This window comes from Ambystoma mexicanum, chromosome 6p (genome assembly GCF_040938575.1).
Source record: "Ambystoma mexicanum isolate Mex_15411 chromosome 6p, UKY_AmexF1_1, whole genome shotgun sequence".
NCBI classification, from domain to species: Eukaryota; Metazoa; Chordata; class Amphibia; order Caudata; family Ambystomatidae; genus Ambystoma; species Ambystoma mexicanum.
The window spans coordinates 1,050,523,529-1,050,539,617 of record NC_090935.1 but is presented as its reverse complement, the minus strand read 5'-3'; the positions used below and the strand labels follow the sequence as shown (position 1 = coordinate 1,050,539,617).

The 16,089-nt window shown below is 46.4% G+C and overlaps 1 protein-coding gene across 3 annotated transcripts in view; it reads right to left on the bottom strand.

The window, feature by feature from the left end:
- The window catches only part of SEMA4D (semaphorin 4D), a 974,222-nt gene that overhangs the window by 127,120 nt on the left and 831,013 nt on the right, over positions 1–16,089 (bottom strand). Inside the window, exon 19 of one of the 3 annotated variants that reach the window (XR_011280337.1) lies at positions 3,440–3,468. The exons of the other annotated variants lie outside the window; for them this stretch is intronic. The gene's annotated coding sequence lies outside the window, so the exon portion shown is untranslated. The remainder of the gene's footprint in view (positions 1–3,439; positions 3,469–16,089) is intronic. 3 annotated transcript variants of the gene reach the window in all.

Genomic DNA, 16,089 nt, shown 5'->3' with positions numbered 1-16,089 from the left:
CAAAATAGCTCGCCTACAATCTAAAATCAATGCGAAAAAATCCCTGCTACTAGCTGACCCTGACTACAAACAACTTCCTAACAAATCACCTACCTTTAAGTCTACCTCTAAGCGATTCAGTTTCTCACCCCTTTCAATTTGGGAAGTAGAAAACATCACTAGGAAACTTAAACCATCAAACGGCCAAGGTGATGCCTGCCCTGCCCCGATCATCAAAGCAGCAGCACACGATCTGGCACCATTTATTACCAACTTCATTAATGCCTCCTTCAAAACCGGAGTAGTGCCTGACAACCTAAAGGACGCGTGGGTCATCCCACTACTCAGAAAACCTACTCTTGACCCAGCCAACCCGTCTAACTACCGGCCCATAAAAACCGTACCTTTCTTATTAAAAATACTGGACAGAGCAGCCTACCTGCAAATACAGGCCTACCTAGAATCGAACAATCTTCTTGGACTAAGGCAATCCGGCTTCCGACCCAGACACGGAACGGAAACTGCATTAATAGATCTCACTACCCAGATCCAAATCCTAAAAGACAATGGCAAACTTGCACTCCTCTTACTGCTTGTCCTGTCAGCAGCTTTTGATTTGGTCAACCACCAAACACTTTGTCACCACCTGAAAACTGCAGCGCACTTTTCAGACGCAGACCCTGCCTGGATCAGCTCCTTCTTGGCGAACAGAACCATGAGGGTCTTCTCTCCCACTGATTCTGCTGAACCCTCACCAGTACCTTGTGGAGTCCCGCAAGGCTCTTGTGTGTCCCCGACGCTTTATAAAGTATTCACAAAGCCCCTCTTTGATATCCTTGACTATATGGGTGTGATGTATACCAATTATGCGGACGACACCCAGATACTCATTCCTATCTCGGGTAACTATGAAACAGACAGCAAAACTCTCAATGAAATATACTCAGTAATACAAGCATGGATGGCACATCATGGACTTTGTCTCAACGATGAGAAAACTGAGCTGATTATCCTTGGTACCCACGCCAAACTAAGAAATCTAAACTCTGCTTTCAAATCCTTCTCCATGGATGGTACTCTCATCCCCGTCTCAAACAACACTAAAACACTTGGTATCTACATTGATCCCACCTTATCCTTTTCCAAACAAACTAATGCAGTAGCATCATCAGCCGCATACACTTGCAAATTGATCACCGCAAGTAGGCCGTTCATCTCTTCGCCCAATTGCATTACTCTTGCTAGAGCATTAGTCCTGTCCAAAATAGACTACACAAAAATATCAACAAACTCCAAGTAATTCAAAATAATGCCATTAGGGCTGCCCTCAATATCCCTAAAAGTCACATATCTCTGAGACTAGACACATTCTACACTGGCTCCCAGTAGAGCACAGAATATCCCTCAAAACTTTGGCCCTCACACACAAAGCCAGGGCTAATCTTGCACCAGCCTACCTCACCAACCAACTCACACCCCACACATCATCAAGACCACTTAGAGCAGCTCAAGCAAACACTATGTCCATACCGAGATTCAAACTACATAACTCGGGTGGAGCCAGCTTCCCCGTACAAGCCTCGAAACTATGGAACACACTCCCTGCGAACCTTAGGTCTGAACCCTCATTTAACCTATTCAAACGCAACACGAAGCGTTGGCTGCACAACATGGACACTATGACACCATGACTGCCTAACCTCCAGATCCCAGAACGACCGTCTGTCGACGGTACATTTTGTAATTAAGGTATTTATTTTAGACTATGTATGTATGTATCTGTAATGCTAAGTATGTACCTACCTGTAACTGCAACGTAACCTTTTTTTGCACTCAAATTTAACTATAACCAGATCTATTTTACGCACCCGTATGCCCCCGGGCCTGGCTGCGCTTTATAAATAAAATACAAAATAAAAAAATACACCACCAACACGTAAAAACAGGCACCGCAGTCATTTGCACATATGCCCGACCCATTTGCAAAGAGGCAGTCCACATATGTACAAAATGGGGCCACATTTTATGCTCATTTGCATGTGCAAAAAACAGAACATTTACATTGTAACCCCCCGCCCCCCAAAGAATCAGACTCACACACAACACTAATCACATCATCTACCTGTACTACCACCACTACAGTAGGTGTGTAAAGCACACAAAACTACATCTCCTACCACACACTGCCCTGCATACATCGACTGGGGCATACACAGACAATTGACCCGTACCCTGTTGGTGAGGAATACCTCCGCCAAAGCAAGCATTGGGGCTCAGATTCACACCTGCCAAGTAGGGTATGACCTGTAACTTACCCCAGCCTTGCAGAGCTATTCTCTGTGGTTCCTCCACTATGCTGGCTTTTGGTGACCTTATAAGCAGCACCACTGAAGTCTCAAAGTGAGCAGGTATCCACCAGACAAGACTGTGGCAGACGCCGTTGTTAAGATTGAAAGCCGTAGACAGTTCTGATTTGAAGTACCCAAATATCCCAAATGATGGAAGACTTGAGCATTTTGAAGCTGTACCGAAGAGAAGCCAAAAGGGTCATAACTGTGTTTTAGGAACAAGTTTGGCCTTTTTGTCCAAATTCCTGACTTTGGGCCGCTGAACTTCAGAGGAGGCTGTAAAAACATGGGTCACTGGTATATCCCAGAACCACATACTAAATGGGAATCCTAGCTGCTTACATCGCCAAAGACGCAACATTATGAACCTTATGATCAAGAACACCTTCTGCTTAGCCAGTCAGCCATTGGCTACCTTACAAGCAATCCAGCCTTGCAAGCCAGTGGAGCAGAGATGTGTAAAGTTCACCAGGGCTACCCATTAATTGCATAGACTATAGCGAGCCTGGTGAGCCCTAGTGGTTGACCCTGATCCTAACACTGGTTACTTAACAAACATTACCACCCAGCGAATAGGGATTTCCTTTAAAAAAAAAAAAAAAAAAAAAATCACTTACCCTGTAAAAATTATCGAATCCATTTGAACCAAAGATGTATAACGGATATAAAAAGCACCTCTATCTGGAGAGTATTCGTATTTTAACAAAACGTGCCGCCCTGTAATTCACGGACTATATTCCACCCCAAAGAGGCTTTGCCTCAATTGCTCAAACCAGCTACAAACGGGCGAGCCCAGAGGAGAGCGAGGAGCCATGTTAGCCTGTGCCAGGCATAATATGCAGGCCTAACTATGGGGCCTGGTGAACAACCTGCAATTTCTCATTATGTTGCATTCGTATGCTTTTATACTCCACCAAATCGCTCCTGTAGTAGTATCAGAGGCCTAGGCTTGTCCGTAGGGTGCCATGCTGTGCCCCCGCCAAAGGTAATGGTGAACAGAAAGCGCATGCACAGGGATGGAATGGTTTGACAAAAGAAACATTTAAGCAGCCAGTGTTGTGTAGTTTGTCTCAACATCGCAATAAATAAAACACATCCGATACTGTACTCACTGTAATCAGAAATCCGTCCGGCCAGAATGCTTGCAGAGGTAAGAAAGAAAGAATTGCAGGTTAGCATGTATTCAGAGCCCTGCTGCAACACGTGATGTTAATGGTCACGTTAACATCACGTTAATGATGTTAATGGCCTTACGTCTATCTAGACTGCAAACCGGAAGTAAGGCACATCTGGAAAGGCCTGCTGCACAGTGTGGGGTAGGAGGGGCGTGGCTACAGGGAGGCTTTGTGAAACTGCTGTGCAATGTCTCTTTGTGTTCCTTAATATGTGATATCTCATTTATAGAACACAAGTATATAGGTTTATCTATGAAACGGAGAATTCGTATCGTTTAACAAGCAATGTAATTGTCTTTTTATTTTATGTGATCTGATGCTTATTCTGTGTGAAAAGTTAATATATATCAAACACACTTATTGATGTTATTAAGTGTGTTTACTGTTTGATATGCATTATTTATCCGCGAACGGCAAATGTCCGCCTTCTAAGAATTAAAGCTTCAGTAGCGAGATCTAAACGATATTCTAAATTTACAAGAAGCCGCCTGATCGCTTTCTACATTTCCTTAATTGTTATCAAACTGAAATTATGCAATGAAAAACGATCCAATACAATTTCGTGCTAAGATAATGATTGACATTTTTTAACATATGTGGTTCATTTTACTTCCCTGCCACGATGCCACTGAAGAGCTGTGATCAATCCAGCAGGTGGTCTTGATCCGGGGTCAGCGCTGCAGTTTGAGGGGACACGTTTCACATGAACACCGGAACGTGAAAGCAAACACCGGAACGAGAAAGCAAGCACCGGAACGTGCAAGCAAATTATGTTCTGGTACTATCTGGCTGATGGCAGAAAGTTCCTTAAAAAGCCATTGCAGATGGACATTCTTACTGGTTATTTACTAGGGGTCTGCATACAATGCAGATGAGCATTCAGCCAGCCAGTACAAACAAGAGCTCTTGTATTCACCACCGGGCCTTGTACATCAGAAGCTACAAGGTTGGTCTGCTTTGCGCATGCCTCTTATAGAGGTATAGCACAGAATGCGGGACCATCCCTCCGAGCCATGCTGCGCCCCCCCCCCAACCCACCGCCTCGTGCAGCAAAAGCCACCCCACAGACTCGTTTGCAAAGCACACTATTTATCATGTTGCTGCAAGGGTACTCGAAGCGCTGCACTGAGTGAAAGTTGTACATTTTTCAAATCAAACCTTGCATCTTTTGCCTAGCATAGAAGCTTGCCCCCTGCTGCTCAAATGTACCAGGCACCAATGTGCGCATTCAGTTACAACAGAATAAGCATGCCAGTGGTGGAGTCACATTTTGGTGCCAGTAGGGTGGGCTGCTCCTGAAGGGGCACTGGCATTGTAAATGACTTAAGATTAGAGATGTCAGGCAAGCAATTTTAGGGGGCATTACCAAATCCCATGAATTAGTGCAAGCAACCCCATCGAGAGAGAGACTTGTGGTAACGTAGGACTATTCCATGGGGGGGCCTCCAGGGAGAACATTTGTAAATCTTTTTCGAAATGTTGCTTTCGACAAGACAATTTGTTGGAAAAATCAGGTACAAACAAAAAACACCATTTGCAATTGGTTCTCTAGGTTAACATGCCAACATTCCAGTAGTTGCCATTGCACCAGCAGTACACGGAATGTTATAACATGCTCATGATGCCTGTGTCCACAACCTACACCAGCATAGCCATTGCAAGCCACTTTCATGTAGCTGTACTTATGGTATATCCCAGTAACACTACCGTGAATCGCTTTCATGAAGCTGTGGTGACAAACTATACCAGTATGGTTGCTTTAAATCGCTTTCATGGAACTGTGCCCACAATTATCCAAACATGATCGCTATTGGAAATCACTTTCATACAACTGTGGCTACAACCTGTGCCAGTAATGGTGACTGTACATCAATGGCGTAACACAAAATGTGGGGGCCCCCCTGCGAGCCATGCTGAGGGGGGCCCCCACAACTTGGCAACAAATCACAGGTCACGCCATACTCTGAGCCAGCCTAGATTATCACGCTTGAGCAAAACGCACGAACGTACTGCTGAAGGGAGATGTTGAACATTGCACTAGGAGAAAGATATAAATATGTGTTTTAATGCAATATATATAGCACACTTTCAGAGAAAAAATGGCTAAAAAGCCAGAGTGTTTGCAATTGTTTTGTAGGGTAACACCAATCCAATAAATGCAAGTCACCAACAGTGCACCTGAACAATAATGCGTTATTAAAAATGCCATGCGACAATGAAAACATGTCCAACTGGCTGCACAATGTAGACCAGTGTAGACACGTAATAACATTACAGTAAAGAATGCCAGGCCACATTTAGACATATGTAGACTGGCTGCACCAAAATGGCAGTCGAAGCAATAACACTCATCAAGAAGAGAACACACATTCAAGCCAGCATCTCTGTGGCCTCCAACACCACAGCTAAATTCTTTGAAATCTGAAAGGAACTGGTCAATCATGTTGCAGTCTTTACCTCCCCTGTTCCCTCCCAGACCCTCTGTATGGCTCTGCCCTCTCACTTCTCCGCTAAAACCCAGGACATCCTGTTCTTCATCACCTCTTCCTCTCCCTCTTCCTCTCTCGGCCCCCCTTTGGCCATCTTTACCTCTCTTCCTCCTCTTTCTCTGTGAAAACACCTGACAAGGTTTCTAGACAAGTCCGATCTATGAAAGTGTCACCCAAACAGGTGCTTCCCTGCTCCTCCAGAACCATCAAGGACCATATTGACACACTCACTCCAGCCTTGGCCGATTTCTGTCATCACTCTTTCGCCACTGGAACGTTTCCCTCTCCCCTTAAGCACTCCCTTGTGCACCCACTCCTCAAGAAACCGTCTGCCGATCCTGCCTGCCCAGCAAACTATCGCCCAATCTCCATCACCCCTTTCCTGGGCAAACTGTTGGGGAAGCTGGCAATCTCCCAGCTTACTCTCCACACTGAATCTGTTGGTTGTCTCCATGACCGTCAGTCTGGCTTCAGAGCTGCCAGAGGCACGTAAACTGCTCTCCTGAACACCCGTTAAGATCTGCTCTCTAACCTTGATTCCAGAATTCCTTCTGTCTTCATCTTCCTTCATCTTTCCTCTGCTTTTGACACAGTCAACAACGCCATCCTGATCAATCGACTCCATGACAACCTGGGCATCATGGATCAGGCCCTTGCGTGGCTGACCTCCTTCCTCTTGGACCGCCCCTCCCAGGTCCAACTTGGTCCCTTTCTTTCTGCCACATCTCTCTATACCTGTGGTGTTGCCCAGGGCTCCATCCTCTCACCCTGATTTTTCAACCTCTGCTTGGCCCCTTTGGCCCACCGGATCCCTACCTTCTCCTCTAACTTTCAGTGTTCTGCGGATGACACTCAGCTTTCCTTCAGGCTCCCCTCAGACTCCTCTCCTCTCTTGCTCATTCCTGACTGTATCTGCGATTCATGTATGGTGCACCTCCAATGATCTCTGCCTTAATGCCAGTAAGATGGAGATCCTTCTCATTGGGACCCTTGCCCCTGCTTTCCCTCCCTCACTCTGGTCACCCGCCTTGGGCCCTCTTCCTTCGCCTTTCTGCGAGGCATAAAATCTTGGTGTCATCTTTGACCCCACTCTCTCTTTCTCTCCTCACATCTCGGACGTCGCCAATAAGTCCCACTACCAGCTGCTCCTCCCCAAAGGGACTCTTCCCCCTTCTCACCCCCCCCCTGTAGCTCACTGTCTCCAGAGCCCTGTTTCTCTCTAGGCTGGACTACTGCAACAGCCCCTTTCTCAATCTGCCTTCCTCTATTCTCTGCCCTCTGCAACTAATCAAGCACAGGAATCGCATCTCTCCATCCCTGAAATCTCTCCACTGGCTCCTGGTTGCTGCAAGGATCAAGTTCAAGGCCTTTTGCATTGTCCACAAGGCTTTCTAAGTCGAGGGTCCGCACTACATCCAACAATCTCTTCCAAAATACCTTTCTTCTTGAGCCCTTCGCTCAGCTACCTCCAACTCTCTAAGGGTTAGACGCTTCTCCAGGCATAGAGTAGGGGGTAGCGCTCTCTCCTCTGCTGGTGCCTTCCTCTGGAATGGCCTCCCTGCCCCTCTCAAACTTGAGCTGGACCACCTGAAGTTCCAGAAGCAGCTCAAAACTTTCCTCTTCTCCTCGGCTTTCTTTCCCTCCCTCCCCTGCAGGCCTACTTGACCTACTTGTCTGCTGTACCAACTGGTTGTTTGGCTACCCTCAGAGTCTCAGTGAGTCCAGACTCTTTCTTGATCAGTCACCCTTGCACTGCCTCAGGGCCTACCACGCACTTAGGGGCTGTAACTGTAACCCTACAGTCGCTTGTTCTCCTTCCACTACCCACAGCCGCGCTGCCCTGGCTGCACTTACTCAGAGCATTGTTGCCCGGTTTTTCCCCTCCTTTCTCCCTTGCACTTCCCCCTCCCTTTCCCCTTGCACTTCTCGTTCTCACACTTGTATGATCTGAATGACACAAGGCCTAGTAAGATGGTTTGTCTTGTCCTCCCCTATCTTACCTGTGTACAGGCGCAATATAATTGACTTATATCATATGATTTTATCACAGATGCCCAAAAAAATATGCAATGCCGCAGTAAGAAATGGCTAGACTGGCAGCACCCAAATGGCACTCTAGCCAGGAAATTACACTTAGCAGGATTGCTTTATCAGAAATGCCCAGTTAAAAAAAGTCATATCAAACTGAGGAATGACTAGACTGGCTGCACCAAAACGCCTCTCTAGCCACTAATACCACATATCATGTTCGCTTAGCCTGGACACTCATTATGATTTGTGGCACAATCCTGCCCCATCCACACATCCCCTCTTGCTCCCACCTCTACTCCAACCTCCAAAATCAGCTCCTTGGCCCAGAATTACCTCCACGTCCCTCTTCCTTGTCCCAGAGCTTACGCATGAGGCTCTTGCCTCATAGGCAAGTACTGGGATGAGGAAGAGTAGGAATAGGAGTAATGGAGATTACAGGTAGCTACATCAGGCATTACCTCCATGTACCTCTACCTCATCCCATCCTTGTGTATGAGGCAGAGTGCCTCATACACAAGTACTCATTCACAAGTACTATGACGAGGACGAATATGACTAGGAGTAATGAAGATTACCAGTAAGTAATCAAGGCATTAAACACAAGTAGTGGTACAATACCATTGAGTTGACTGGGATTCAGCACTCCAACACCCCCTGAACTTTTGGGCTATGTTGACTTGACCTGGCTGATCTTCAGAGCAGTTTCCAGACAGAACAGGACGATGTTAAACGACACCTGGGTTTCAATGTTAGTACCTGCATTCAAATGCCACTTTTTTTGGCAATTGAAATCGTGATGTGGGTTTAGTACTTGCATGCCAGGGGAGTGATTGGAAGGGTAGAGAGGAAAAGGAGACCACTCATTCCCACAGCAGTCCATACGTGCATGCTTTCAACCTTAAACGAGAGAGTCAACTTCTTGTAACATTCAAGTTTCCATTGAATAGTCTCATTCAAATGTGTAAAGAAATTAGATGCCCCCACACAATTGAGTTTGACCCTGCCCCACCGCCTGTGAAGTTAGCGCCTCTCCCAACATTTGAAGGGTTAGCCCCCCGAAATGTAGGTTTTGTTGCGCCCGTGAATGCAAGCACTCACACCATTCACCATATACATACACACACACACTTAAGTGTGCACTCTCACCATACAGGCACACCCAGGCACCTACCCATACATTTAAGTGTGCACCATACACTCACACACACACACACGTCATGGGGTTGAGGGGAGCCCTCTTACTTAAAAAAGAAATTGTTTGTTTTTGAAGTCACTCTGACTTCATAAAGAAATTATTTCCGTTAAGGACCGAACCATAATGGAAATAATTTCTTTGTGAAGACAGAGTGACTTCAAAAATGAACAATTTATTTTTGAAGTCATAGGGCTCTCCCCACCCCATGACATTCGTGCCTCCAGCCTATGGTCTTCCATGCCATGGGGTGGGGGAAGCCCTCGGACATCAAAAAGAAAGTTTCTTTTTGTAGTCACTCTGCCTTCATAAAGAAATTATTTCTTTATGAATTCAGAGTGAATTAAAAAAGAAAAGAAAATAATTTTTGAGAAAAAAAAAATCTTTTTTTTTCTCCAAGTGGGACCCCCTGTCAAGATTAATCAGGTGAGTACAAGGCAGCGAATATGGCAAGGGAAATGTGCACAAAATCACACAGTGAATAACCTTCAATCAAACAACTTGCACACAAGAACCACGACTCATATACACTAAAACCCAGGAGTGCATATAGAGTGAAACAAAAATACCTATATATGAAAAGGGATGTGGGGTAAGCACTTAGAACCTCCTTATGACTGAAAGGAAAGTCGGCAAACTCCTTACCCACTATGCTATTACAGATACTGACAGCGCTAAGCCCACGTAGAGGGCAAGCAAGGACAGGATCTGTGTGCTGACACTCTGGATGATACTGAATAAGGAACTTAGAAACAGTACTCACAAGAACCGGAAAGACCACTTGAATGTCAGTAAACCCACAAACCCAGTTGATCAAACAAGGACCCAGAAGGCTATAACAGCAATGGGTGGAGGATAACTAAATACCTAAGAACTAAGTCAAGGAGCAAGTAGGAATTGTGATAAAAGAAATAGTGAGGAAAACAAAAGGCATTCACACAGGGACTCGTTACAACAGCACCCCACACCTAAATAATCAAATGGGAAATAAATGCAGAAGTGAAATGGAAAACACGGCATGGATCCCAATAGGAAGAAAGGATCAGGAGCAGGGAAAATTATATCACAAAAGGAAACCTTACCCACCCATCCAAGGAGAAAAGGCAGGAAACTAAATCTAAAAAAGGAAAGACTAATGCATCAAGTTTTTCAGTAGCAAAGGACAGCATCAAAGAAACAGAAAACACAGGCAAATTGGGCTGCATCAAAGGGTAAAGCACAGAGTAAGGCTGCCTGCAGACAGAGGAAGACAGAAAAGGAAATCCAGAAAGCAGAAATCAATTAAGCACATGAATCTGAAATCCAGGGCGGAGGAACAAGAAACAGGAACTAGGAACTAGGCACAAAGGCTAGGAACAAGGAACAAGGGACTAGTCACAACAGGAACACTGCAACGATGACCAGCGCTGGACTGAAGTAAACTGAGGCTTTTAAAGCTCCTTAACGAGCACACCCCACAGGTGTTGCCTATGCTCCACCCAACCTTGTCCTGCAAGGGAGGAGGTGAGGCAGAGAGCCAGGCATTCTGGGAAGCATAGTCATTAGATTAACGTAGCATGCTGGCTGCCAAAAACCTGGAATGGATCCGGAAGGGAAGTAACTTGGAAAATAAGGTTTAAGCGCTCCCAATTCATCACAGCACTGTAGTATAAGGTTCAGAGGGAAAGTCCAGTGGGGGATAAACCCAAATCATGCCCCCAAGTGGTGGGAACGGGAGCGAAGGGAGCGAGCCGTGACAGTATACCCCCTCCCACGGCTGTCTTCGGGCGCCCGCCACCCGCACGAGACATCTTCTTTCCATGATGGGAGTGCCTTTTCTTTGGAGGTGGCACTGATGGAAATGGTGGCCTATGTGCAAAGGCAGATGGACTGGAATGCATAGAATCAGGCTGCAGTCTAGAAAAGTCATAGACAGGCGTCTGGTGAGGAAGATATTCAAGGGTCGAAGAAAGGCATGAAGGACTTGCAGGATCTGAAGCCGAGTTGGAAGGCCCAGGAAACTCGGTCACTGGGAGCGGACATGCGGGAGGCTTCAGGAAATGTTTATGTTCAGCAATTAAAGAAGTTGGCGGCAGAGGTAGAGGTTTGGATCTTCTTCTGTCATCCATCTGGGAAAAGGCTTGTGGTTGAAAGTGATTAAGGTTTGCCTGCACATGTTCTACTCCTTGGAGGCCTGGAAGTCCAATGGGTTGTACAAGGCTGGTACTCCTGGTGACAGTTGAGTAGCCACTTTGTTGCACGTGGGATATGACAGCAGGGACATTTGGTGTACAGATAGAAGTGATAGACGCAGTACTTGGTACATCAGGCACACTCGCAGCAGGAGAAATAACAGGCACATCTTGAACTGCAGCAGTCATTCCCTTCCTTTGGCTGCTGGCACTCGACTGGTGCTTCTTGGCGGAATTCTGTTGCATAAGTCCTGCAGGTAATACGCCGGTCTGCACCACTCCCTGTGTATACCCAGGTGAGTGGTTCTGACCCATCACTTCGGCCGACTTGATGACTCTGAAGCGGGAGCTGGCAAAAGTCTCAAACTCTGATGCTGCATATTCAGGAGGCTCTGATGCTAAAGTGGAGCAGTTGGGAGAATCGTCTTGTATAAAAGGCAGGCATTCTGGTGATCCCCCTACAGCATAAGAAAGGCATGCTGGACGTTCATCGGCAGTAAATGGTTGGGATTCAGGAGGACTCTCTGGAGCGGTAGAAATACAGCAGGATCTGATGGTGTAGACACGTATACCTCTGATATTGGAAGCGAGGCTAAGCAGGATACCGGTGTCTCATGAACTGAAGGCAAACAAGCAGTAGGCTCTGGGACTGAAGACATGCACTTATGATGGACTACCGGAGGCTCTCTGGCTGAAGGATGATCTTCTGGATGAGTCACTGTAGCTGAAGACAGGCAGGCCAGAGGAAACTTTGAGGCTGAAGGCATGCAAGTTGGAGCAATCTCGGTAGCTGAATCCAAACATGTCAGGGTCTTTGGGACTGACCACGTGCATGGTGGAGGCTCTTGAGCAAATGGCAGACATGGCAGCGGTTCATTGATTGAAGACACGTGTGCCAAAGATGACTGCAGGGCTGTGGATTGGATCATAGAAGAGTCAATGTTTGTAGGGGGACAGACAGAAATCTCAGAAGTTGACAGACACATTTGTGGCTCAGGAATGGTGGGCACCTTTAGGGCAGTAGACTCCTTGGCACCAGTAGCCAAAGACTGGACTGTACCCTTGCAGTCCCTTTCCTTAGTGGGTGACTCAGAGTCTCTTCCTTTGTAGAAGTCAAAATCAACCAGAGGAATCACCATAGTAAAGTCTCTGTTAATCAGGATTTCTTCAATTGTCCATTCCTCCGTCTTGGCTTCTGAAAGTGGCAGATTATCAATCAACAGTTCAGGAGTAGCCTGCCGAGTCTTTGGTTCTGTATACTGTGGAATGAGTCCATCAGAACATGAATGCTGTACTGTCTCTGACTGTTCGTTGTGATCAGAGTTGACAGAAGGAAGAATGAACCCAGAGGTAACATCGTTTTCCACATCAGCTTGAACCTCTACTTCAGTCTCAGCAGCTGGATCAAGAGCAGGGTCTAAGCCTACAGTAGTGACTGATTCTGTGTATGTCACCATTGTGGATTGTGTTTGGAAATCAGAAGCATGTATGTGTTCAAGCTCAGAATTATGACAAACTGCTACACAGGAAATTTTAGGTAAAGGATTGGCTTGTAAATCTTCAGCTAACAGCAATCCCCGAGAAACAGCAGAACAATTGTCAGAAACTGTGCCCAGGTTAAGCGCTGTGCTAGAAGAAAGACATTCACTCCCAATAGATCTAACATATTGACAAATATCATGGTTTACCAAAGTCTCTGCACTCAGGGGCTGAACAGTGTTCACTTCTTCAACATCAACAGATAAAGTCTGAGGTGTATACAGTAAAGAGTGCAAGGTCTTATTCTCTTCTTGTAAAGAAATGAAGTCTTGTCGTAACTCCTCAAGCTTAGCTCTTAGCATGCCCTGCATTAACTGTACATCACTATCAGTAGGCACAGGGGGAGGCATAGTGGCATCAGGGCTGGATCCTGCACTAGCAATCTGGATGTACACTGATTGTACATTGTCATCTACTGCTTGCAGGTTCTGAGATTTATACTTTCTCTTACCAACTTGGTCTGTGTTTCCCTTAAGCAAACTATTGACATTAGACCTCTTGGCATTAGGGGCTACAGTATGTACTTGTGCAAAAGAGTATGCTTTAGACTGAGGGTAGAAAACAGAAGTTATGCAAGGAACCCCTCCATTCTTTATGTTTGTACCATGAAACTGTTCAATCTGAGGTGAAGCACAACTGGAATCATGGGGTTCAACAACAGCGGTACTCTTGTGTAATAAGCCTACCAGTGTGTTGTTTTCTGCTGCTAAGGCTTGTGCTGACATAGAATCTGGGTCAGAATGAAAGACAGAACTAGGATCAGGCAATGTAAGATGTGCCATCCTATGGGAAAAATACTCTGCACGTAAATGCCCATTCGTGACAAGGAGTTCATTTAAGTCAGGACTAGTGATTTGATTGTCACAGGTAAATGTAGGGGAAGCCTTCTGTACAAATCTGTTAGAGGCCTTGCTGCTTTTCTTTCTTAAACTTGCCATATTCAATGGGAATTTATGGCTGGTCATTCTGTCAAGATTAATCAGGTGAGTACAAGGCAGCGAATATGGCAAGGGAAATGTGCACAAAATTGCACAGTGAATAACCTTGAATCAAACAACGTGCACACAAGAACCACGACTCATATATACTAAAACACAGGAGTGCAGATAGAGTGAAACAAAAATACCTATATATGAAAAGCGATTTGGGGTAAGCACTTAGAACCTCCTTATGACTGAAAGGAAAGTCGGCAAACTCCTTACCCACTATGCTATTACAGATACTGACAGCGCTAAGCCCACGTAGAGGGCAAGCAAGGACAGGATCTGTGTGCTGACACTCTGGATGATACTGAATAAGGAACTTAGAAACAGTACTCACGAGAACCGGAAAGACCACTTGAATGTCAGTAAACCCACGAACCCAGTTGATCAAACAGGGACCCAGAAGGCTATAACAGCAATGGGTGGAGGATAACTAAATACCTAAGACCTAAGTCAAGGAGCAAGTAGGAATTGTGATAAAAGAAATAGTGAGGAAAACAAAAGGCATTCACACAGGGACTCGTTACAACAGCACCCCACACCTAAATAATCAAATGGGAAATAAATGCAGAAGTGAAATGGAAAACACGGCATGGATCCCAATAGGAAGTAAGGATCAGGAGCAGGGAAAATTATATCACAAAAGGAAACCTTACCCACCCATCCAAGGAGAAAAGGCAGGAAACTAAATCTAAAAAAGGAAAGACTAATGCATCAAGTTTTTCAGTAGCAAAGGACAGCATCAAAGAAACAGAAAACACAGGCAAATTGGGCTGCATCAAAGGGTAAAGCACAGAGTAAGGCTGCCTGCAGACAGAGGAAGACAGAAAAGGAAATCCAGAAAGCAGAAATCAATTAAGCACATGAATCTGAAATCCAGGGCGGAGGAACAAGAAACAGGAACTAGGAACTAGGCACAAAGGCTAGGAACAAGGAACAAGGGACTAGTCACAACAGGAACATTGCAACGATGACCAGCGCTGGACTGAAGTAAACTGAGGCTTTTAAAGCTCCTTAACGAGCACACCCCTCAGGTGTGCCGCCTGCTGCACCTGCAGCCACAGGTGTTGCCTATCCTCCACCCAACCTTGTCCTGCAAGGGAGGAGGTGAGGCAGAGAGCCAGGCATTCTGGGAAGCATAGTCATTAGATTAACGTAGCATGCTGGCTGCCAAAAACCTGGAATGGATCCGGAAGGGAAGTAACTTGGAAAATAAGGTTTAAGCGCTCCCAATTCATCACAGCACTGTAGTATAAGGTTCGGAGGGAAAGTCCAGTAGGGGATAAACCCCAAATCATGCCCCCAAGTGGTGGGAACGGGAGCGAACCGTGACACCCCCTCCCAGAACATGTGCTGGCGCCCCCCCCAGCCCCTCACTGCTGGGGCTGCGGGGGCCCCCGTTACGCAAGTGGCAAGGCACTCTCAGGGCAAGTTGGTTGCACTTGCTGTGCAGGTTCCGGAGCTGGCTGCGGGAGGTGATAACCAAACACCTCACCTGGGTTTGAGCAGATGTCTTCCGAAGATTCCTCTTCAAGGAGGGTGGCAGTTGAATCCCAACAGTGGAAACATCTATGGGAGGTGCCACAGGGGATTTGGTCTTCAGCAGAGTAGCTCTGGTGGGCTTTGGTAGAAAAGGGAGTGACAGCGGAAACGCCTTGTCCATGCTCATGCCTCTAGGGAAAGTGGCTATCATAGGCGCACCTGGAGCAGGTACAGCCCTACCCACTGAACCACTTGGGGCTGACTGAGGCCGTGGAGGCAATTCCACCCTGGATGCAGCCGTAGTGATGTCAAACACGGTAAATGTCGTCGACAGGACAGATGCTGGTACCATCGGCCTGGCAGACGATGTTGATGGTGTTCCCGTAAATTGAGTCTCCATCATCGAGGTCTTGTCCGACAACGGACTTGGGGTTGTCAATGAAGATTTTGTTGACGAGGAGAGCTTCATCGGTGGGGCCTGTGTCGATGGTGAAGGAGTGGCAGACATCTGGCCTTCCGAAGAGGGGGTCCCCTTTGTGCCCCTTGCCAGTTCAGCTGAAGGAGACGCTGCATCTCCGGCGCTCATCGACAATGGAGTCGGGGAGTGCAACGACTTTGCCTTCTTTGTGTACCTTCCTCTTGGAAGCCTCCTCGAAGGAACTCAACCTCTTGCCAGAGGGAGTATGCTCTTTGGGCCTGC